The sequence below is a fragment of the Scyliorhinus torazame genome, chromosome 6 (genome assembly GCF_047496885.1).
Source record: "Scyliorhinus torazame isolate Kashiwa2021f chromosome 6, sScyTor2.1, whole genome shotgun sequence".
In the NCBI taxonomy this organism is placed as follows: Eukaryota; Metazoa; Chordata; class Chondrichthyes; order Carcharhiniformes; family Scyliorhinidae; genus Scyliorhinus; species Scyliorhinus torazame.
Window position 1 is genome coordinate 317,028,921 of NC_092712.1, and position 22,667 is coordinate 317,051,587.

At 46.8% G+C, this 22,667-nt stretch overlaps 1 protein-coding gene and 1 long non-coding RNA gene across 2 annotated transcripts in view; one reads left to right on the top strand and one right to left on the bottom strand.

Annotated features, from left to right (window-relative positions):
- Nucleotides 1-3,326, bottom strand: part of LOC140425627 (cadherin-6-like) — a 260,191-nt gene extending 256,865 nt beyond the window's left edge. Inside the window, exon 1 of the mRNA XM_072510136.1 lies at nucleotides 2,972-3,326. The gene's annotated coding sequence lies outside the window, so the exon portion shown is untranslated. The remainder of the gene's footprint in view (nucleotides 1-2,971) is intronic.
- The window catches only part of LOC140425628 (uncharacterized), an 82,546-nt gene that overhangs the window by 25,205 nt on the left and 34,674 nt on the right, over nucleotides 1-22,667 (top strand). The gene's annotated exons all lie outside the window — the stretch shown is intronic.

Below are 22,667 nucleotides of genomic sequence, written 5' to 3' on the forward strand. Positions count from 1 at the left end.
AAGATTGCATTCAGAACTTGGTCAAGTGGCCATTCATGACGCCCACATTAGACGTTAATAAGAACAGTGGGCTACATTCTCAAAGAAAATGTGCTTGCGATATGCAAAGATGGTAAAATGTCTTACAGGAACAACAGCAAGTCATTCAGTTCTTTGGTCTGTTCTACGATTGAATTAGATCCTGGCTGGTCTATACATCATCTCCATTTGCCTGCCTTCGCTCTTGACATAACAAAACGCTATCAATCTCAGCCTTGAAAGTTTCCATTGATTTCCCAGTATTTATGACCATTTGAGAGAAAAAATTTCAGATTTCCCCTAGCTTCAGTGTGAAAAAGTGTTTCCCGATTTCACGCCTAAATAGTCTTGTGCTAATGTTGTGATTATGTCTACTCATCCTGGATTCCTCTCATCAGAAGAAACTGTTTCTCTGTATTTATCTTTATCTTTCTTAAGGACCTCAATCAGATCACCCACCAAACACCTAACTCAGAGATTGCAAACTATGTTTGCATCAACTCGCCTTCATAATTTAGCTCTTTTAACCTTCATGTCATTCCGGTGACTCTGCACCGTATCCCCTCAGAGGAATAGGAGGGGCCCATTCGGCCCTTCTAGCCTGTTCTGTCATTCATTTAAATCATGGTTGATGTTTGTCTTGACTCCATTCACCTGCCCGGGTTCCACAGCCCTTAATACCTCGACCCAACAACAATCTATCAATCTCAGTTTTGCAGTGTTTAATTGGCTGCTTTAGCCTCAACGTATTTTGTGGTAGAGGAATTCGATCCCGGCTTCGGGAGACTGTCTGTGTGCAGTTTGCACGTTCTCCCCGTGTCTGCGTGGGTTTCTCCCGGTTGCTGCGATTTCCTCCCACAGTACAAACGATGTGCAGGTTAGATGGATTGGCTGTGCTGGGTTGCCCCTTAGTGTTTAAATGTCAGGTGAGGTTACGATGTTGAGCAAGGGAATGGGCCTATGTTAGGGTGCTCTTTCGGAGCATCAGTACAGACTCGGTGGACCGAATGGCCTCCTTTTGCACTGGAGGGCTTCGACGAAATCCAGATTTTCACTGCCCTTTACACAAGCAAGTGTTTCTTGATATCACGCCATAAAAGCCAAGCTCTCATTTTAAGCCTCTCCAAGGAGAGGAAATAATTTCTCTCTATCTACCCTATCAAACCCTTTGATCATTTTCAACACTTCAATTGGACCAGCCCTAAATCTTCTGTACTCCGGGGAGTAAAGCTGAGCCTGTGCATCCTGTCTCATAACTTTTCTCCTCTAATGTCAATTTATCTTTCCTGAAGTGTGACGTCCTAAACTGAACTCAGGGCTCCACAAGGGGTCTGGCCAAGGCTTTGTGCTGAAACATCACCTCCTTGCTTTTGTATTCCAGTTCCCTTGGGATGAAGGCCGATATTCCATTTGCCTGTTTGATTACTTTTTATCCCCAGGCATTAGCTTTTAGTGGTTTGTGTACACGGACACCAAATCCTTAGTACGATGCCTCACTGTGAAGCTAACAACCTTATCTTTTTAAGATTACAAGAGCAAATGGCAGTAGTTACAGTTTAGTGATGCTTTATCTGATCTATGCAGGGTAATAAACAGAGAGTTGGGGAACTGTACTGAAGAGGTAGCTATGTTAAGAAGTAAATCATACGAATATTGCTGAGGACATCATCCATCACTTCCCACACAACACTCTAGCTCCAGCTCAGCCTTTTTATGCATAATTAACCTAAGATGCTAGTATGATGGAGGATTTGTAACTTCAATCCCTCTAGTTCCATGATACATTAATTCAAATATAAACCAGCTGAAACAATTTGTAGATATCTCACTGAGACAGTGGACCATCCTTGCATTTACAGCATGGTTAAATATATACTGTTTCTCAAATGTCTTCAAATGTCTGTTTTGCAGCAAAAGCCTTTTGACATACAGATAATAAAGACATATATTAATATGGTATATATTTGAAAGCATTTTCCTCAATGAAGGCTCACTGTACTGATGGGGCGGCATGTTGGCACAGTGGTTAGCACTGCTGCCTCACAGCTCCAAGGACCCGGGTTCAATTCAGGTCTGTGTGGAGTCTGCACGTTCTCTCCGTGTCTGCGTGGGTTTCCTCCGGGTGCTCTGGTTTCCTCACACAGTCCAAAGACGTGCTGTTAGGTGAATTGGACATTCTGAATTCTCCCTCTGTGTACCCGAACAGGCGCCGGAGTGTGGCGACTAGGGGCTTTTCACAGTAACTTCATTGCAGTGTTAATGTGAGCCTACTTGTGACAATAATAAAGACTATTATTATCACCAGGCGAATCAAGCCCTGGAAACCAACCCTTTACCTGAATTTTGAGCACGCCAATTCAAATCCTGACTCCCGCCAGCACATCTCAGACTTTTGCTAATTTGGCATCTGTGCATGTACTAGAGCTGCTCTAGTAATGGAGTTCAAAAAGAGGACAGTTGTACATTGACAGATTCACTTTTCTGGGGCGGAGTTGGATTTGTTGAGTTACTGTGGAGGTATGGCTATGCGTGCTTTGCTCTGGTGCTTCCGAACCACAGGCACATCGGTCGTCCGTAACTCGAGTCATGAAGAAACCCACGGCCTAACAGCAAGAGGTAACTCAAGGGCGTATGCTGATCGAGCAGCCGGCTTCACTGCTGTCAATTCAGACCGCGAATCTATCTCACACCACCAAAAAAAAATAAACACCACCTGCTTGTTGCTGAAGCCCTTGATAAATAATACACATTCCTGCAATCTTTATTAACTAGCAAGGTTAAATAGAGGATAAATCATCTCTGACAGTGAATGACAGAGGTGCTGTGAATCAACCACTACTCCCGACCAGCATAAAAATGAGGAATGACTGAACTCTTCCACTGAAATGGCCTGCTGACTGCTGCAGCTCGTAGCTCATCAAGAAATGTAACACTTTCACGAGTACACACCTACCTTCTGCTTTGAATAAGGCCGTGCTGTAGCCACCATTAACCGAGATTTGTAATCTTGCCTTCCTCCGGAGAAAAAACGTCCAATGTAAGGTCCGAGTGGCACTTTTTAAAAGCGGGAGATTGGTGAAAGCAATGGTGAATTTTAGCAAAATTGTTTTTAAAAAAACCGAACTCCAGCAATTAAGGACTAAAACATAATGTTAAAAGATTACTTTGCAGAAAGTGGAACCTCTTTTTTTTAAATCGTTCATATGGAGAGAAAGGACTTTCATGATCCCGGGATGAGCCAATGTATTTTACAGGCATTGAACTGCCTCTGAAGGAGTGTCTGTTGTAATGTAGGAAAATGTGTTCACCAAAATCCACACAGCAAGCTCCGACATACAGCAACACGATAAAGATCAGATAATCTGTGTTTAGTGATGTTCAGTGAGGGACAAGTATTAACCAGGAGACTGGGATAAACTCCCCGGCTCCTCCTCCACAGAGTGCTGTGGGATCTTTTATATTCACCCTACGAGGGCAAACAGGGCGTTGGTTTAATCTTTCATCCAAACGATGGTATGGAAATGCCAGAATAGATTATATGCACTGACGTCGGGACTCGAGATTGGACATACAACCTTTTGATTCCAAGGCATGTTTTTTCGACAGCTACGAATAATTCATCCATGGCAGTGAATCGACCAAACCATGATCACAAAACCTTGATGTCACATTTTAACCGTGAGATGAACAACCAACGTGTTATCACTGAGACTGCCTATTTCCACCACTGTCATACCATCCAACTCCATCATCAACGCAACTAACCTGCTGTGAGATCTTCAATCATCCTTTGGTTAGAATCTCTAAAGTGCAGAAGGAGGCCATTCGGCCCATGGGTCTGCACCGACCCTCTGAAAGAGGACCCTACCTAGGCCCACTTCCCCACTCTACCCTCGTAACCCCACCTAACCTGCTCATCTTTGGACACTGAGGGGAATTTAGCGTGGCCAATCCAACTAACCTGCACATCTTTGGACTGTGGGAGGAAACCGGAGCACCCGGAGGAAACCTACGCAGACACAGGGAGAAAGTGCAAACTCCACACAGACAGTCACCTGAGGCTGGAATTGAGCCCGGGTCCCTGGTGCTGTGAGGCAGCAGTGCTAACCACTGTGGCACCGTGCTGCCATTACAGCCAGACTTGACTATACCATGCTATCTTAGGTGGCCTCCCACATTCTACCTGCTGTAAAATTGAGCTAATCGAAAACCTTGCTGCCTTATTCATTCCAAATCCTGTTCACTGCTCACTGTGCTACATGGACACCCGTCAAGCAAAACTTCAAATTCCTCACTCTTGTTTTCAAATCCTTCCTCCGCATTGTAATCTTCTCCAAATCCTATATATCTATTCTCACTTAATTTGGCATTTTGATCATCCCCAATTTTAATTGCTCTATCATTGGTAACTGTGCCCTCAGCTACCTGGGTTGTAAGCTCTGGAAATCCCTCAAATGGTGCGTCTTAACATTTTTGCAAAGTGGCTTGGGATGTTCATCACGTTAATGGTTCTATATTAATTCAACTTGTTGTTGTTGCAGTCGGGGTGAACATTGAGTTAATATGGACCTCGAGTGTGAATTGGCAGTGGCAATCATCCCGATTATATTCAGCTCAAATCAGAGAGTTAATATGGACCAGTCAAAGTTGAGTCGCTTCTTAATTTCTTGCTGAAATAACTTAACTAATTCAGTAGCTTTACAGGGCAATTCACTTATTCTTGGGGTGAAGGGTGACTTAAAAAAAGTATTATTTTGACTTGAATAATTCACACCTAACGGAATGCTTTTGATCAGTAGGTTGTTTCACTTCAAACAGCCAGGTGGCGAAGGATAAAATTGGAATTCAGTCTTTGCACGTTTATAAGCATTTAATTGCAGACGTACACATTGCAAGCATGCGCCTTCAAATCCAACTGCAGTTTCAGTTTGTTCCTATATATGGGGGGCATAAATAAATCCCCAGTTAATTCCCACCACCTTAATACAATTAAAAACCTAATTAATATACAAGTAACGCCAGCCACTGACTGATCAGCAGACACCCTCAGACTCACCACCGGGTCACTTTGACGTAAAAGGGGGTCCTAATGAGGTTGCAGGATAAGAATGACGAATGACAACCTTAATGTCTGTGCAAATTGAAGCTGGTGTGCTAATGTATCAGCTGTACAATTTAGCCGGCTATGCTGCTTATTCTGTTGGACTACAAACCGTGCTAACTTGTGACCAGCTTCAACCAGGAATCACACAATGGGGCCAAGTTAACAGTCAAAGAGGAGCAATGGTTCGACAGTCATATGAATAGTTAAATTGCAATTAGTAAGCAGGTTATCCATCTAGAATTCTGTGAGAAACACAGATTGCTACTTCAGACAATCCAGAAATAGAGGATAACTAATCATTCCAATCCCGCAGTTTTGGCGGTACTTGATTTACAGGGGAAAGCAATGATTTTGTTCCGTCCATTAAAATTTGAGAAAGGTATTTTTCCCTGAGTTCACTTTTTCATCATTTAAAAAAAGTAAAGTTTCCCTGTAGCTCTGCTTCATGTTTGTTAGAATTAATTTTGAGGTCAGCAACAAAAATGATGTGCTCTTCCATTCAATACGCTGATTTGTAAACACAGAGCCTTCTCAGGAGTTTAGGCGGAGGCTCATTCTCTTTGGATGTCTCGTGCAGTGCAGCACCCTGGGAAGGGGTTCTGTGGTGTGTGTGAGAAAGGGAAGCCACTTCAACTAATTGTGGAATCCTGGCTGATGCATGCAGACTCTAAACAAGGAAACATAAAATAGATTTAATTCATGTTCGAAAGCAAAATAAAAATAGGGAAAGAAAGAAAGGCTTATAGAGTAGAATCCCTACAGTGCAGAAGGAGGCCATTTGGACCATCGCGTCTGCACCGACCCTCTGATAGCCACCCCCCCCCCCCCCCGGCCACCCATCTCCATAACCCCAACCAACAAGCATTTGGACACTCAGGGCAATTCAGCAGAGCCAATCCACCTAACCTGCACATCTTTGGACTGTGGGAAGAAACCGGAGCACCCGGAGGAAACCCACGCAGACAGGGGGAGATAGTGCAAACGCCACACAGGCAGCCCCCCGCGGTCGGAATTGAACCGGGGTCCCTGGCGCTGTGAGGCAGCAGTGCTAATCCCTAATCCCTGTGGGATTAAGGAAAAGATAACATTTAACACAATTAAATCCTTAAGGAATGTGCCTCCCGATTTGTAAAATTAAACTTTCAGGGCTGGTGAGGTTGTTTCACAGTAATTAAGACTTACCTTCCAGTTAATTATGCACTTACACTTGAATGGCAAGCGCTCACTTTTTTTTAGCATATTTAGTGGGTAACTAGCTGGGTAATTAGCCCAACCTCGCAGCCTTCACGTGCTTCAATGCCAAGTCAGGTACCCGTGTAATGAGACGTGGGGCAGAGCAGGGAAAATCGGACAGCAGCTACTGTATTTTCATGTTTAATTGTGCACAAGCATGTTGTCCAATTTATTCCACAATCGTGGCGAATGCCGATAGCTTCTCTGTCATCCTTAATGTTAATTCGGGAACTGCGTTTCCACAGGAACCGCTGCGAGACCAGAGGTTTTTACTGATTTGCTTTAGCTCAGCACATTTAAAACGATGACAAAATTTATATGAAGCGTTTGCATTATTTAATACAGTACCTTAATCCTTTCAATGACTACTTTTAACTTCATGTATAATTAGAAGGGAAGGGCAGCTCGGAAGGTAAGTAGTTCAAATGACAAGTGTAAACCGTCCGAGTTATTTAAAAACTGCTGTGATGTCCTCTTTAGCCATCCATTTCATCATGCAACAGGTGGACCAGATGTTCTGTGACGGGGAAGGTGTTTGCAAAACGCCTGCATCTCACACTTGGCGGCAGGGAGATTGGTGTACTTAAGAAGCGAGTAGTAGCAATTTTGAATTACTATTTTATGTCCCACAGTATTTGAATATTCATACATGCCAACTCAGAAAATTAGTAAGAAACTGGTCAACAGCTGACACAGCTTCAGAGAGCTGACAACTCATAAAATGGTTTGATCCGAAGCTGTGTGAAACAACCCTGGAAGCACTGGGAGCTGGGTTTGAGCTGGAGGTGCACTGAGCATTCCTGCAGTCACAGGTGTTATGGGCGAGGTGTTTTCAGAACCCCAAAATGTATCATGGAGTTCAACCAACCTCCCCTTTAATAGATTGTTGCTTTTGAAGCACACGGCTTGTTCCCCAGGTGTGGTGTTGCAATTATGGAGACGTGGTTTTTAACACAAAACAATGTTTATTCCATGAACTCAACTTAATCTTTTAAATAAACATTGGATCCCTTAACACCCCTTACTTCAAAGATAACCCCGAAAATAATACAACACTAAATAATCCTTCAAAATGTTCCTTCAAACATCCAAAAGGCTTCAAACCTTCAAAAAAGTAACACACCAGGTCACAGTTAATATATATATATTCTGTTGGATGGCAGAGATATATCAGCTTGGATGACTTCAGCTCCAGCACCTTGCTTTTCTTCCTGCAGCTCTCTGGAAACACACAGACACACACCCAAGCTGCTTTCTCAAACTGAAACCAAAAGCAGAAGTGAGCTCAGCTCTCCCCCCCCCCCCCCCCCCACTGTGACATCAATTCAGCAATATGATCAGCTTCATCTGTTAAAGGTACATTTCTTCAGCATCCAATTCTTAAAGGCACTCTCACATGACACAGGGAAGAAGAAAAAGAAGGGGGAAAAAAACGCAAAGCCTTGCATTTATACGGCAGTTTTCATGACCAGCCCATTACAACTAATGAATTCTTCTGAGGTGTAGTCGCCGCTGTAATGTAAGCCTGACATGGGATACACGTTTTCAAGATGCACGTTCTCGGGCAAAACATTCCACCATGCCAAGCCGGCTTTACACACCCGGCTTAGACAACTGAGCTCCCAAAATGGAGGGCGGCAAAGACTCATCTTCAGCTCTAATTGTGCTGCCTCACACATTGGGTAAGGACGAACCAAAAGACTACTTCACGTGTTCCTGAATGGGCATCAGACTCTTTGCAAATACAATTAAGAAGCCCAAAAGCTGCTGCCGATCCCATCAAATTGTTTAGCCACTGTTGCCACCGCAATAAGAGAATTCAAACTTATCAATCTGCAACAAAGAAGGTAAGTAGATTCCTTGAATCGGGAACCGGGAGGAGCAGCAACGCTCCTACCATCTCGATATTGAACCACCCGCCCAGTCAGCAACACTCGACCACAACCCCAGTCTTCTCTCCCGATCCTCATTCGCCAAAGCTCCTGGTCCCCAGATCCCCATTCTCGTTTCCCAGGCCCCTGGACTCCCAATCCCGATCCTGCCTTTCCTGACCTGCACCCCCCCCCCCCACCCCCCGCCAATGCCAGGCTCACTTGCCTGAAAGTCTCTGCGATGCGAGCAGTGGCCCAATTTATTTCCGACTTGAAAGAGGAAGAATATTTGGCTTGGAGTTTGACTGAAATCTTGGGAAATCATTCTGCATTTTTGAAATCGGTTTGCTTTCAGTAGCAGCAAACAACCAGTCACTGGGAGAATGGTTTTGATACCAATTTCTGTAAATAAGGCCAACAGCAAATAAGGGGTTTAACCCCAGTGTTAGTTGACACCAGATCAAATCAGTCACAGCTATAAAGAGCAAATTTAAAATCTCTTTTTCAAAGTCCCTGTGCCTATTGACTCATTTCTATGGGCTAAGGAATATGCTTTCCATGTTTGGGATTGTTGCGACAAAATAGTGCATTTTGATTGATTACTTTTTAACTTTATTCTCAGCGTTTGGCCATTGTACTGATCCTTACACGGGTATGTACAGAAGGGGTTGGTGGGAAATGGAAAGATCACTAGGGGGCAGCACTGGCGGGTATAAAAGGAGAAGCAAGCAGCCCTCCGGTCTCTTTGGGCTGATTAGACTGTGAGGAGAGCAGAAGCAGAGATTTAGCTCAGGGCTGCTAGTGTGGTCAGGCCTAGTTGTTGTATGTAAAAGTTGTAACCTTTCTACTAGTATAGTTCTTAAAGTAAGAACTCACGCAGTTGTTAAGTTCTGTTATTCAATAAACCTTACATAAACTTCTGGACACCTTTGAGCCTTCTTCCAGAAGCCTCTGCTGTAACTGGATTGAGTAGCACACTTACCTACCACACAGGTAACAAAACAGCCATCACTGGCAGGGCCAACACTGATCGCGGGACGCTTGCTGCCCTGGAGTGACGGCGGTGCTTCTAGCTGGCGAATCAGCGTTGCCGGGTGCTGAGGGTCAACCATAATGTGCTGCTGGATAAAGACTTTCCAGGGTTATACCACAACAATGATGAAGGATCACAGAAATATCGCCAAGCCGGTGACATCAACATTTCTGGATTTACTTTCCTTAAAAAAGAAAAACAAAGGACCATTTGTATTATGGAAGATTCAAACAGAAAAGAAAAACAAAGGACCATTTGTATTATGGAAGATTCAAACAGACCAAACTTCAAATAGTCGATTGCTGCCCTTACTGTCTGCCACGATCGGCAACAAACCATGAACAGACAGTAAACAGTGCACCGTTTAACTATATATATATATAGAGAGAGAGAGAGACACACAGTGCATTACTTGTCTTCATATACACAGAGATAGCATGCACTATTTAACTCCATATACACAGAGATAGCATGCACTATTTAACTCCATATACACAGTGACACTGTGCACTATTTAACTCCATATACACAGAGATACCGTGCACTATTTAACTCCATATACACAGTGATACTATGCACTATTTAACTCCATATACACAGTGATACTGTGCACTATTTCACTCCATATACACAGTGATACTGTGCACTATTTAACTCCATATACACAGCGATACTGTGCACTATTTAACTCCATATACACAGAGATTCCATGCACTATTTAACTCCATATACACAGTGATACTGTGCACTATTGAACTCCATATACACAGTGATACTGTGCAGTATTTAACTCCAAAAACACAGTGATACTGTGCACTATTTAACTCCATATACACAGTGATACTGTGCACTATTTAACTCCATATATACAGAGATACCATGCACTATTTAACTCCATATACAGTGATACTGTGCACTATTTAACTCCATATACACAGTGATACTGTGCACTATTTAACTCCATATACACAGTGATACTGTGCACTATTTAACTCCATATACACAGTGATACTGTGCACTATTTAATCCATATACACAAAGTCCATGGTGCACTATTCAACTCAATATACATAGAGACACTGTGCACTATTCAACTGCATATACACAGAGAGACCGTGCACTATTTATATGTGTTCTCTCCTTCTCCAACCTGCTCACTTTAGTCTTGCATTCTATGTTTTCTCCTTTGTTCCTTCAACTCAACTTACTCTTTTCTCCGGCCCCTTGTCCTCACTTCTATCTTCCTCTCCATTCCTCATCCTCTCAAAATAAAGTTTATATTTCCCCACCAATAGTGTGCTGCACTCTTCTTCCACCCTTTCAACCATTTTAGTTCATGCCTGAACTCACCCATCCTGACTGCTGCGCGCTGACTTTCAATCTCTTCATCCACTGCACCCACATCAACACCCCCAGTGAAGCAACTCTTTCCAGTTCCCTTCCCTTCCCTCACCATCACCTTCACGTCTAGTTTCATCCTCAGAGCTGCTGCCTCTAAGTCTCTTGACCAGTGTTACCTCAGCTTTTCCCCTGGCCCCAGTTCACAGTGTGTGAGAGGTGGCCTGAAGATGCCAATAGGGTGTGGGGTGCCCAATGGGCTTAAAATTGTATTTTTCAGCTTGGGTTTCAAATTTACAAACATACGAATTAGGAGCAAGAATCGGCCTTTTGGCCCCCAGAGCCTTCACCGCCGTCCAATAAGGTTGGGGTTTTTCAACCCCTGGTGGGTGGCGGGCAGGTGTCGGGAAGGTTGTGGAGCCATTGGTCGCAACATTGCCTGGTGGTCTGGATCGCGAGAGAAGCGCTCAACAGCTGCTAATGTCACTTTTATTGAGAACAGCGGCATCTCCCGCCTTTTAAATGAGAAGAAATCAGGCTGTATGCAGTATTCCAGCCATAACCGGCAGCAGTGTCCTGTGTCAAGTACCCTGTTTGTACGTGCCTTTGGTGCCGAATCACAGAGGAGAGCTTCTTCCATTTTCTAGCTGCTGGCAGGCAAGGCAAGAGGATTGTGAAGATTAATCATTTTCTTCCAGGAGATGGCCAGAGACACAAATAAGCAGTGTACCTACTGGGCAGGATCTCACATCTGAACCTGCTGGAGAGAGCTGCTCAGGAGAGGCCTGGTCAGGACAGAACAGTGCTGGTGTTAGCTCTGTACAGAGCTCCAGCGCCTCTGGTTAACAGCTCACAAAGAAGAAACTCGGGAATAAAGCAGTACAAAGATGATTTCTTGAGGTATGGTTTTGTCAATTGTGCAAATGCAAATAACGATGTAAAGCCCATGTGTGATATATATGGGGAAGTACTGGCAAATGAGAGAAGTTGCAGGTTTGAAAAAGTAGTGGGTGAAAAATTCCTTTTGAGGTTAAGACCCCAGAGTCAGCTATTAATTTACAGCTGACTCAAAATTAAAAGATTACTCTGCTGCACCTGACCTGTGATACCACATTAAAAACACGTCAAAAGTCCATTCTGGAGTAGCGTCTCCCAGGAGTATCAAGTGGTGAGTAAAACAAGCATTTTGTTGCTATTCACAATGACCTACATGTGCGAGGTTGGATTTTCTGTTTTCACAAACATGAAGATGGCACAAAGGAAATGGCTGAAGTCTGCCCCTGACCTGTGCATTGCCCTCTCCTCCTGTGAACCTGACTGGAGTGAGGTCGCGAGGACCAAGCAGGCTCCCCTTTCACATTAAAGATAAGCGCGAAGATCGGCCGGCATGGGTCCTGAAGGATGGCTGGTTGGCAAAAGTGGGTCCTGGGAAAGAGAAGTTTGAAAAACACTGAATAAGATTATTGGTTGATCTGATTGCCTCTGCTAAGTTCCTGACAGGGTTTTGTGCGAAAGTTTATTTGCATAATTGCAACCATACAGCCTTCTTTCAACCAGTGCCATGGGTAGCATAATGGAATGTGGTTGTATATTTTATCCCATTCAAAAGTATGCCTTAATGTATTTAAGAGTGCGAACCTGGCACACTGTTATAATTGAAACCGAAAATGGGTTTATCAGCAAAAATAAGCATTTAAAATGAGCGTGTCTAATCGTCTCACCTGTGAATACCTTGATATAATTTCACTGAAAATGATTGTGAGAAACAACATTGAGCCAATTACCAGTTCGATTTGCAAATACTTGTCGTCTATGTTGCACCCTTGAATAACCGAGCATTGCCAAACCGTGATGGGCAGCGCGGTAGCATAGTGGTTAGCACAATTGCTTCACAGCTCCAGAGTCCCAGGTTCGATTCCCGGCTTGGGTCACTGTCTGTGCGGAGTCTGCACATTCTCCCCGTGTGTGCGTGGGTTTCCTCCGGGTGCTCCGGTTTCCTCCCACAGTCCAAAGATGTGCAGGTTAGGTGGATTGGCCATGATAAATTGCCCTTAGGGTCCAAAATTGCCCTTAGTGTCGGGTGGGGTTACTGGGTTATGGGGATAGGGTGGAGGTGCGGGCTTGGGTAGGGTGCTCTTTCCAAGAGCCGGTGCAGACTCGATGGGCCGAATGGCCTCCTTCTGCACTGTAAATTCTATGTAAGAAGTCTTACAACACCAGGTTAAAGTCCAACAGGTTTGTTTCGATGTCACTAGCTTTCGGAGCACTGCTCCTTCCTCAGGTGAATGAAGAGGTATGTTCCAGAAACATATATATATATAATTATACATATATATAAGTGTTCCCTTCCAGTCGGGGAACACTTCAGCAGTCAAGGGCATTCAGCCTCTGATCTCCGGGTAAATGTTCTCCAAGGCGGCCTTCAGGACGCGCGACAACGCAGAATAGCCGTGCAGAAACTTATAGCCAAGTTCCGCACACATGAGTGCGGCCTCAACCGGGACCTGGGATTCATGTCGCATTACATTCATCCCCCACCATCTGGCCTGCAAAATCCTACCAACTGTCCTGGCTTGACACAATTCAGACCTCTTTAACCTGGGGTTACCCCATCTCTGGACCTGTAAAGATTGAATCACCTGCTAATGCTTGCATTCTAAACATTGTCTTGCATCTATGAATTTGTCTACATATATGTTTCTGGAACATACCTCTTCATTCACCTGAGGAAGGAGCAGTGCTCCGAAACCTAGTGTTTGAAACAAACATGTTGGACTTTAACCTGGTGTTGTAAGACTTCTTAATGTGCTCACCCCAGTCCAACACCGGCACCTCCACATCGTAAATTCTATGATATGGGGCAGCACGGTAGAATTGTGGATAGCACAATTGCTTCACGGCTCCAGGGTCCCAGGTTCGATAACTGGCTTGGGTCACTGTCTGTGCGGAGTCTGCACGTGCTCCCCGTGTCTGTGTGGGTTTCCTCCGGGTGCTCTGGTTTCCACCCACAGTCCAAAGATGATGTGGAGATGCCGGCGTTGGACTGGGGTGAGCACAGTACGAAGTCTTACAACACCAGGTTAAAGTCCAACAGGTTTGTTTCGATGTCACTAGCTTTCGGAGCGCTGCTCCTTCCTCAGGTGAATGAAGAGGTATGTTCCAGAAACACATATATAGCCAGATTCAAAGATACCAAACAATGCTTGGAATGCGACCATTAGCAGGTGATTAAATCTTTACAGATCCAGAGATGGGGTAACCCCAGGTTAAAGAGGTGTGAATTGTGTCAAGCCAGGACAGTTGGTAGGATTTCGCAGGCCAGACGGTGGGGGATGAATGTAATGCGACATCAATCCCAGGTCCCGGTTGAAGCCGCACTCATGTGTACGGAACTTGGCTATAAGTTTCTGGACCCCATCTCTGGATCTGTAAAGATTTAATCACCTGCTAATGGTCGCATTTCTAGCATTGTTTGGCATCTTTGAATCTGGCTATATATATGTTTCTGGAACAGACCTCTTCATTCACCTGAGGAAGGAGCAGCGCTCCGAAAGCTAGTGACATCGAAACAAACCTGTTGGACTTTAACCTGGTGTTGTAAGACTTCGTAAAATATATAAACAGCAAATACTGGGCGGGATTCTCCGTTTCTGAGACTAAGTGTTGACGACGGCACAGAATTCGTGGAGCTCCACCACACCAAAACTGGGCTGCACCTGGACCGGTTCAGTTACCGTTGAGAGGCCGGCACCGGCGGCACATGGGACACAATCGATTCCAATGAGAAACGGTGCCGGATTCAGCAGTTTCGCCATTGACACTCAAAAACCTGACAAGCTGCAGCCGAGTGTACAACATCACTCCTGACACACACCATCCCAGTCATCAAGATGGCAGCGGGCAGAGCGGCCCCGAGATTTACTGAAGCTGAGCTGGTGACCCTCCTGGGCGCAGTGGAGGAGAGGCAGATGACCTTGTACCCCGGCCCTGGGAGGAAGCCGCCACCCACCGCCACTCGGCATCATAAAGCTTGCTTGGGCACCAAACTATACAGGGAGAAAGTAGTTAAAGACAGTCAAAGGTGTAGCAGCAGCTTAAAGGAGGAGATGGAGAAGTGCAGAGATGGTGAGATTTAGGGAGGAAATTCCAGGTCTTCAGGCCCAGGGAGCTTAAAGTCCGGTGGCGAGATTAGAATCGAGGATGCTAGAGAGGCAGGAGTTGGATGAGCTCAGATGTCTCCGAGGGTCCTGGGGCTGGATGAGATTATTGAGACAGCGATGAGGGAAGACCATGGAGGGATTTGAACACAAGGGTGGGAATTTTAATTTCAAGGCAGTCTTTAAGTAGCAGTGGAGGTTAGCGAGCCCAGGGATGGGAGGTGAATGGGAAGATGTATCCCATGATACATGAGTGAAATGTATCCCAGGATGTATCCCAGGATGTTGTGGGAGGCTAGGGAGGAAATTGCGGGTCCCCTAACCGAGATATTTGAATCATCGGCAGCCACAGGTGAGGTGCCTGAAGATTGGAGAGTGGCGAATGTTATGCCCTTGTTTAAGAAGGGCAGCAGGGAAAAGCCTGGGAACTACAGACCGGTGAGCCTAACGTCTGTAGTAGGTAAGTTGCTAGAAGGTATTCTGAGAGACAGGATCTACAAGCATTTAGAGAGGCAAGGACTGATTCGGGGCAGTCAGCATGGCTTTGTGCGTGGAAAATCATGTCTCACAAATTTGATTGAGTTTTTTGAGGGAGTGACCAAGAAGGTAGATGAGGGCAGTGCAGTAGACGTTGTCTACATGGACTTTAGCAAAGCCTTTGACAAGGTACCGCATGGTAGGTTGTTGCAGAAGGTTACAGCTCACGGGATCCAGGGTGAGGTTGCCAATTGGATTCAAAATTGGCTGGACGACAGAAGGCAGAGGGTGGTTGTAGAGGGTTGTTTTTCAAACTGGAGGCCTGTGACCAGTGGTGTGCCTCAGGGATCGGTGCTGGGTCCACTGTTATTTGTGATTTATATTAATGATTTGGATGAGAATTTAGGAGGCATGGTTAGTAAGTTTGCAGATGACACCAAGATTGGTGGCACAGTGGATAGTGAAGAAGGTTATCTAGGATTGCAACGGGATCTTGATCAATTAGTCCAGTGGGCCGACGAATGGCAGATGGAATTTAATTTAGATAAATGTGAGGTGATGCATTTTGGCAGATTGAATCAGGCCAGGACCTACTCAGTTAATGGTATGGCGTTGGGGAGAGTTATAGAACAAAGAGATCTAGGAGTACAGGTTCATAGCTCCTTGAAGGTGGAGTCGCAGGTGGACAGGGTGGTGAAGAAGGCATTCGGCATGCTTGGTTTCATTGGTCAGAACATTGAATACAGGAGTTGGGACGTCTTGTTGAAGTTGTACAAGACATTGGTACGGCCACACTTGGAATACTGTGTGCAGTTCTGGTCACCCTATTATAGAAAGGATATTATTAAACTAGAAAGAGTGCAGAAAAGATTTACTAGGATGTTGCCGGGACTTGATGGTTTGAGTTATAAGGAGAGGCTGGATAGACTGGGACTTTTTTCCCTGGAGCGTAGGAGGCTTAGGGGTGATCTTATAGAGGTCTATAAAATAATGAGGGGCATAGATAAGGTAGATAGTCAACATCTTTTCCCAAAGGTAGGGGAGTCTAAAACTAGAGGGCATAGGTTTAAGGTGAGAGGGGAGAGATTCAGAAGGGCCCAGAGGGGCAATTTCTTCACTCAGAGGGTAGTGAGTGTCTGGAATGGGCTGCCAGAGGTAGTAGTAGAGGCGGGTACAATTGTGTCTTTTAAAAAGCATTTAGATAGTTACATGGGTAAGATGGGTATAGAGGGTTATGGGCCAAGTGCGGGCAACTGGGACTAGCTTAATGGTAAAAACTGGGCGGCATGGACTGGTTGGGCCGAAGGGCCTGTTTCCATGCTGTAAACTTCTATGATTCTATGATAAGAGGTGAAAATTAGGACATGGGCAGCAGAATGTTTGAAGGTCTCCAGCTTGCAAAATGGGAGGCCAGCCAGGGGTCCACTCAGCGGTCAAGATGGGACTGTGGGGATGGTGGTAACAAAGGTATGGATGTTTTTCTCAGCAGTAGGTGGGCTGAGGCAGGGAGAATGCCAAGCGATTACGGAGGTGGGAAATGGTGGTTTATTAGCGACTCTGTGGTCAGATGATCATCTCGGGGTCACATAGGACACCACGATTGCAAACAGTCCTTTTTGCTTCAGACAGTTGCCAAGGAGATGGATCGAGACAATGGGGGGGGGGGCGATGGGGGGTGGGGTTGTGCCCGCATTCGCCAGGAGCGCAAATGGTGATGTGGATGCAACTTCCTCCGAGTGCTGGAAAACGGGAATCTCTCCGGCTGTATCTTGCTTTCAGATTTTCCCCGACCCCCCCCCCACCAGTGACGTCACATCCACCCACCCAGGAAGGTTGGAAACGTCATCCCAATAAATTGTAATATAATTGAAGGGCTTCGCTGCTGTAGAGTTTCCTCCACATTAACAATCTCCCGCTTGCTGACCTGACATTGGCTGATGTGAACAAGGAACATTGGACTTTGTTTTACAAACAAAGCTATTTATTACTAACACTACACTAATGAATAACTAAAATGTCTCAGATGAATACAGTTGGAAATAAATGTCTATCACTAACTTACACTAAGATACAACAGAGCTGCTCTAATCTGTGACTGCTATCAACTCCTTACAAACGCCTTCTGAAGGACCACATGGTGCATCCAGGTCCCGGGACTCCATACTCGCCCCACCTGCTGGTCGGATGCCAGAACTACAACAGTGAAACATAGAACTTATAATACACATGCAGATCATAGAATTTACAGTGATGATGAACTACTCATATTACATACGGATGATAGCCTGTCTGCCATCACAGACATCAGATCGATGAGGTTTACAACTGCTTTTTAAAACCGTGAACCAGGTGAAGGAAACCCCGGATGCGCACAGGCAGAGCCCATGGAATAGGAGAGTGGCATGCCTGAGAAGTACCCTGGCACTGCCCCATGGCACTGCCCCCTCAGCATTGTCAGGGGTGACCCCTCTGGGGAGCTCCTTTGGGGCAATTCCCCTTATCCGCGGTGGGACAGGCTTCCTTGTGACTGTGGGGTGGGCTCCTGGTGAAGCGTGGGCCATGTTCGCCGGATGGGGGAGCGGTGGGGTCTCCTTGTGCAAGTGGGTGGGGGGGGGAGGGGGGGCGATGGGGCTTTTATATTGGAGATTTTGTAGGACATCCTGATCTCGGGATTCACGGAGTTGCCGGCATTTTCCAGACCTGCCCAGCCAACCTGACGGCAGGGGACACGCCATAATTTTCACAACGTGGGGAGATCAGCTGGCTGTACACTGGTGAGCTGAACGCTGGTGAACTGTACACTGGTGAGCTGCACACTGATGAGCTGTACGCCTGTGAGCTGTACACTGGTGAGCTGTAAACTGGTGAGATGTACACTGGTGAGCTGCACACTGATGAGCTGTACACTGGTGAGCTGTACTGCTGGTGAGCTGTACACTGGTGAGATGTACACTGGTGAGCTGTACACTGGTGAGCTGTACTGCTGGTGAGCTGTACACTGGTGAGATGTACACTGGTGAGCTGTATGAGCTGTACGCTGGTGAGCTGTATGGTGGTGAACTGTACACTGGTGAGCGGTACGCTGGTGAGCTGTACACTAATGAGCTGTAAGCTGGTGAGCTGTACACTGGTGAGCTGTACTGCTGGTATGCTGTACACTGGTGAGATGTACACTAGTGAGCTGCATGCTGGTGAGCTGTACACTGGTGAGCTGTACACTGGTGAGCGGTACGCCGGTGAGCTGTACACTAATGAGCTGTAAGCTGGTGAGCTGTACACTGGTGAGCTGTACTGCTGGTATGCTGTACACTGGTGAGATGTACACTAGTGAGCTGTATGCTGGTGAACTGCACACTGGTGAGCTGTACACTGGTGAGCGGTACGTCGGTGAGCTGTACACTAATGAGCTGTAAGCTGGTGAGCTGTACACTGGTGAGCTGTACTGCTGGTATGCTGTACACTGGTGAGATGTACACTAGTGAGCTGTATGCTGGTGAGCTGTACACTGGTGAGCTGTATGCTGATGAGCTGTACACTGGTGACGTGTACACTGGTGAACTGTACACTGGTGAGCTGTATGCTGGTGAGCTGTACACTGGTGAGCTGTATGCTGATGAGCTGTACACTGGTGACGTGTACACTGGTGAACTGTACACTGGTGAGCTGTATGCTGGTGAGCTGTACACTGGTGAGCTGTATGCTGATGAGCTGTACACTGGTGACGTGTACACTGGTGAACTGTACACTGGTGAGCTGTATGCTGGTGAGCTGTACACTGGTGAGCTGTATGCTGATGAGCTGTACACCGGTGACGTGTACACTGGTGAACTGTACACTGGTGAGCTGTATGCAGGTGAGCTGTACACTGGTGAGCTGCATGCTAATGAGCTGTATGCTGATGAGCTGTACGCTGGTATGTTATACACTGGGGAGCTGTACACTAGTGTGTTGTACAGTGATGAGCTGTATGTGCGCGGGTGAGCTTTACTCTGGTGAGCTGTATTTTGGTGAGCTGTATGCTGGTGAGCTGTACGCCGGTGAGCTGTACACTGGTGAGATATATGCTGGTGAGCAGTACGCTGGTGAGCTGTACGCTGGTGAGCTGTACGCTGGTGAGCTTCATGCTGGTGAGCTGAACGTTGGTGAGCTGTACACTGGTGAGCTGTACACTGCTGAGCTGTAGGCTGGTGAGCTGTACACTGGTGAGCTGTACACTGGTGAGCTGTACACTGGTGAGCTGAACACTGGTGTGCTGTATGTTGGTGAGATGTACACTGGTGAGCTGTATGCTGGTGAGCAGTTTGCTGGTGAGCTGTACGCTGGTGAGCTGTACACAGGCGAGCCGAACGCTGGTGAGCTGTACACTGGTGAGCTGTATGTTGGTGAGCTTAACGCTGGTGAGCTGTACACAGGCAAGCTGAACACAGGCGAGCTGAACGATGGTGAGTTGTACACTGGTGAGCTGTATGTTGGTGAGCTGTACAAAGGCGAGCTGAATACTGGTGAGATGTACACTGGTGAGCGATACGCTGGTGAGCTGTACGCTTGTGAGCTGTATGCTGGTGAACTGTACGCAGGTGAGCTGTACGCTTGTGAGCTGCATGCTTGTGAGCTGTACACTGGTGAGCTGTACGCTGGTGTGCTGTATGTTGGTGAGCTGTAAACTGGTAAGCTGTACGCAGACGAGCTGAATGCTGGTGAGCTTTACGCTGGTATGTTATGCACTGGTGAGCTGTACACTTGTGTGCTGTACACTGATGAGCTGTATGTGCGCGGGTGAGCTTTACTCTGGTGAGCTGTATTTTGGTGAGCTGTATGCTGGTGAGCTGTACGCCGGTGAGCTGTACACAGGCGAGCTGAACGGTGGTGAGTTGTACACTGGTGAGCTGTATGTTGGTGAGCTGTACACTGGTGAGCTGTACACTGGTGAGATGTACACTGGTGAGCTGTACACTGGTGAGCTGCAGACTGATGAGCTGTACGCTGGTGAGCTGTACACTGGTGAGCTGTACACTGGTGAGATGTACACTGGTGAGATGTACACTTGTGAGCTGTACACTGGTGAGCTGCACACTGATGAGCTGTACGCTGGTGAGCTGTACACTGGTGAGATGTACACTGGTGAGATGTACACTGGGGAGCTGTACACTGGTGAGCTGTACTGCTGGTGAGCTGTACACTGGTGAGATGTACACTGGTGAGCTGTACACTGGTGATCTGTATGAGCTGTACGCGGGTGAGCTGTATGGTGGTGAGCTGTACACTGGTGAGCGGTAAGCTGTTGAGCTGTACACTGGTAAGCTGTACACTGGTGAGATGTACACTGGTGAAGTGTACACTGGTGAACTGTACACTGGTGAGCTATACGCTGGTGAGCTGTACACTGGTGAGCTGCATGCTAATGAGCTGTATGCTGATGAGCTGTACGCTGGTATGTTATACACTGGTGAGCTGTACACTAGTGTGCTGTACACTGATGAGCTGTATGCGGCGGGTGAGCTTTACTCTGGTGAGCTGTATTTTGGTGAGCTGTATGCTGGTGAGCTGTACGCCGGTGAGCTGTACGCTGGTGAGCAGCACGCTGGTGAGCTGTACACTGGTGAGCAGTACGCTGGTGAGCTGAATGTTGGTGAGCTGTACACTGGTGAGCTGTATGCTGGTGAGCTGTACACTGCTGAGCTATAGGCTGGTGAGTTGTACACTGGTGAGCTGTACACTGGTGAGCTGTACACTGGTGAGCTGTATGAGCTGTACGCTGGTGAGCTGTATGGTGGTGAGCTGTACACTGGTGAGCGGTAAGCTGGTGAGCTGTACACTGGTGAGCTGTACTGCTGGTAAGCTGTACACTGGTGAGATGTACACTGGTGACGTGTACACTGGTGAACTGTACACTGGTGAGCTGTACGCTGGTGAGCTGTACACTGGTGAGCTGCATGCTAATGAGCTGTATGCTGATGAGCTGTACGCTGGTATGTTATACACTGGTGAGCTGTACACTAGAGTGCTGTACACTGATGAGCTGTATGCGGCGTGTGAGCTTTACTCTGGTGAGCTGTATTTTGGTGAGCTGTATGCTGGTGAGCTGTACGCCGGTGAGCTGTACACTGGTGAGATATATGCTGGTGAGCAGTACGCTGGTGAGCTGTACGCTGGTGAGCTGTACGCTGGTGAGCTTCATGCTGGTGAGCTGAACGTTGGTGAGCTGTACACTGGTGAGCTGTACACTGCTGAGCTGTAGGCTGGTGAGCTGTACACTGGTGAGCTGTACACTGGTGAGCTGTACACTGGTGAGCTGAACACTGGTGTGCTGTATGTTGGTGAGATGTACACTGGTGAGCTGTATGCTGGTGAGCAGTTTGCTGGTGAGCTGTACGCTGGTGAGCTGTACACAGGCGAGCCGAACGCTGGTGAGCTGTACACTGGTGAGCTGTACGTTGGTGAGCTTAACGCTGGTGAGCTGTACACAGGCAAGCTGAACACAGGCGAGCTGAACGATGGTGAGTTGTACACTGGTGAGCTGTATGTTGGTGAGCTGTACAAAGGCGAGCTGAATACTGGTGAGATGTACACTGGTGAGCGATACGCTGGTGAGCTGTACGCTTGTGAGCTGTATGCTGGTGAACTGTACGCAGGTGAGCTGTACGCTTGTGAGCTGCATGCTTGTGAGCTGTACACTGGTGAGCTGTACGCTGGTGTGCTGTATGTTGGTGAGCTGTAAACTGGTAAGCTGTACGCAGACGAGCTGAATGCTGGTGAGCTTTACGCTGGTATGTTATGCACTGGTGAGCTGTACACTTGTGTGGTGTACACTGATGAGCTGTATGTGCGCGGGTGAGCTTTACTCTGGTGAGCTGTATTTTGGTGAGCTGTATGCTGGTGAGCTGTACGCCGGTGAGCTGTACACAGGCGAGCTGAACGGTGGTGAGTTGTACACTGGTGAGCTGTATGTTGGTGAGCTGTACACTGGTGAGCTGTACACTGGTGAGATGTACACTGGTGAGCTGTACACTGGTGAGCTGCAGACTGATGAGCTGTACGCTGGTGAGCTGTACACTGGTGAGCTGTACACTGGTGAGATGTACACTGGTGAGATGTACACTTGTGAGCTGTACACTGGTGAGCTGCACACTGATGAGCTGTACGCTGGTGAGCTGTACACTGGTGAGATGTACACTGGTGAGATGTACACTGGGGAGCTGTACACTGGTGAGCTGTAATGCTGGTGAGCTGTACACTGGTGAGATGTACACTGGTGAGCTGTACACTGGTGAGCTGTATGAGCTGTACGCGGGTGAGCTGTATGGTAATGAGCTGTACACTGGTGAGCGGTAAGCTGTTGAGCTGTACACTGGTAAGCTGTACACTGGTGAGATGTACACTGGTGAAGTGTACACTGGTGAACTGTACACTGGTGAGCTGTACGCTGGTGAGCTGTA